Raw genomic sequence first — 2,500 nt, forward strand, 5'->3', positions numbered from 1 at the left:
TGCACCAGCCTCGCAATCGCTTCACCTGCACTTACACACAGTCTCAGACTTCCCTTTCTTTAGGGCCCAGCACAAGCAGCAGACCAGCTCACCACCAGCAGCTTGGGGTGAGTGTGAAGTGCAGAAAAATTATTAATTTTCCTTCAGAAAGAGTGTATTTTAGTGTTATTGCTGTTTTTTTATTTATTTTAAGAAAGGAAAAAAGAGTAGAAGAAATAATAAATGAAAAGTAACATTAGAGAGTACTCTATGCATTTGTTCTAAGACGTGCACCACCTACTGTCTGCAAGAGGCAAAACGCCTACAGCACCTGGTATTCACAGGCAGTCTCCCATCCAAGTAATAACCAGGCCCGACGCTGCTTAGCTTTTGATATCAGACGAGATCAGGCACATTCAGGGTGGTATGGCCGCAGGCAGAATGCCCTCCTGTTTCAGGCCTCTTGTGTTGAGACAACCCACCGGTCTGGAGCCTGCTGCTCTCAAACACACCTGCACTCTACTGTTCACAAACTGCCCTCCTTCACAAACTTCTTACAGAGGGCCAAGCACACACCCTGTTTTGCACCAGCCTCGCAATCGCTTCATCTGCACTTACACACAGTCTCAGACTGCCCTTTCTTTAGGGCCCAGCACAAGCAGCAGACCAGCTCACCACCAGCAGCTTGGGGTGAGTGTGAAGTGCAGAAAGATTCTCAATTTTCCTTCAGAAAGAGTGTATTTTAGTGTTATTGCTGTTTTTTTATTTATTTTAAGAAAGGAAAAAAGAGTAGAAGAAATAATAAATGAAAAGTAACATAAGAGAGGATTCTATGCATTTGTTCTAAGACGTGCACCACCTACTGTCTGCAAGAGGCAAAATGCCTACAGCACCTGGTATTCCCAGGCGGTCTCGCATCCAAGTACTAACCATGCCCGATGCTGCTTAGCTTCTGAGATCAGCCGAGATCAGGCGCATTCAGGGTGGTATGGCCGTAAGCAGAACACACTCCTGTTTCAGGTCTCTTGTGTTGAGACTGCCCGCCGGTCTGGAGCCTGCTGCTCTCAAACACACATGCACTCTTCTGTTCACAAACTACCCTCCTTCACAAACTTCTTACAGAGGTCCAGGCACACACCCTGTTTTGCACCAGCCTCACAATCGCTTCATCTGCACTTACACACAGTCTCAGACTGCCCTTTCTTTAGGGCCCAGCACAAGCAGCAACAGACCAGCTCACCACCAGCAGCTTGGGGTGAGTGTGAAGTGCAGAAAAATTATCAATTTTCCTTCAGAATGAGTGTATTTTAGTGTTATTGCTGTTTTTTTATTTATTTTAAGAAAGGAAAAAAGAGTAGAAGAAATAATAAATGAAAAGTAACATTAGAGAGGACTCTATGCATTTGTTCTAAGACGTGCACCACCTACTGTCTGCAAGAGGCAAAATGCCTACAGCCCCTGGTATTCCCAGGCAGTCTCCCATCCAAGTACTAACCAGGCCCGACGCTGTTCAGCTTCTGAGATCAGATGCATTCAGGGTAGTATGGCCGTAGGCAGAATACACTCCTGTTTCAGGCCTCTTGTGTTAAGACAACCCACCGGTCTGGAGCCTGCTGCTCTCAAACACACCTGCACTCTACTGTTCACAAACTGCCCTCCTTCACAAACTTCTTACAGAGGGCCAAGCACACACCCTGATTTGCACCAGCCTCGCAATCGCTTCACCTTCACTTACACACAGTCTCAGACTGCCCTTTCTTTAGGGCCCAGCACAAGCAGCAGACCAGCTCAGCACCAGCAGCTTGGGGTGAGTGTGAAGTGCAGAAAAATTCTCAATTTTCCTTCAGAAAGAGTGTATTTTAGTGTTATTGCTGTTTTTTTATTTATTTTAAGAAAGGAAAAAAGAGTAGAAGAAATAATAAATGAAAAGTAACATTAGAGAGGACTCTATGCATTTGTTCTAAGACGTGCACCACCTACTGTCTGCAAGAGGCAAAGTGCCTACAGCACCTGGTATTCCCAGGGAGTCTCCCATCCAAGTACTAACCAGGCCCGACTCTGCTTGGCTTCTGAAATCAGACGAGATCAGGCGCATTCAGGGTGGTATGGCCGTAGGCAGAATACACTTCTGTTTCAGGCCTCTTGTGTTGAGACATCCCGCCGGTCTGGAGCCTGCTGCTCTCAAACACACCTGCACTCTTCGGTTCACAAACTACCCTACCTCACAAACTTCTTACAGAGGTCCAAGCACACACCCTGTTTTGCACCAGCCTCACAATCGCTTCATCTGCACTTACACACAGTCTCAGACTGCCCTTTCTTTAGGGCCCAGCACAAGCAGCAACAGACCAGCTCACCACCAGCAGCTTGGGGTGAGTGTGAAGTGCAGAAAGATTCTCAATTTTCCTTCAGAAAGAGTGTATTTTAGTGTTATTGCTGTTTTTTTATTTATTTGAAGAAAGGAAAAAAGAGTAGAAGAAATAATAAATGAAAAGTAACATTAGAGAGGACTCTATGCAAT

The 2,500-nt window shown here is 45.8% G+C and overlaps 1 non-coding gene and 3 pseudogenes across 1 annotated transcript; all 4 read right to left on the reverse strand.

Annotated features, from left to right (window-relative positions):
• Nucleotides 1-298: 298 nt before the first annotated feature.
• Nucleotides 299-417, reverse strand: LOC138250593 (5S ribosomal RNA; annotated as a pseudogene).
• Nucleotides 418-860: 443 nt separating this feature from the next.
• Nucleotides 861-979, reverse strand: LOC138257409 (5S ribosomal RNA; annotated as a pseudogene).
• A 446-nt stretch (nucleotides 980-1,425) lies between these two features.
• Nucleotides 1,426-1,534, reverse strand: LOC138252134 (5S ribosomal RNA; annotated as a pseudogene).
• A 443-nt stretch (nucleotides 1,535-1,977) lies between these two features.
• LOC138253636 (5S ribosomal RNA) lies at nucleotides 1,978-2,096 on the reverse strand. The gene has a single exon (XR_011196320.1). It is a non-coding gene; the product is annotated as a 5S ribosomal RNA (ribosomal RNA).
• Between the last annotated feature and the right edge of the window lie 404 nt (nucleotides 2,097-2,500).

Source organism: Pleurodeles waltl, chromosome 8, assembly GCF_031143425.1.
Source record: "Pleurodeles waltl isolate 20211129_DDA chromosome 8, aPleWal1.hap1.20221129, whole genome shotgun sequence".
Taxonomy (NCBI): Eukaryota; Metazoa; Chordata; class Amphibia; order Caudata; family Salamandridae; genus Pleurodeles; species Pleurodeles waltl.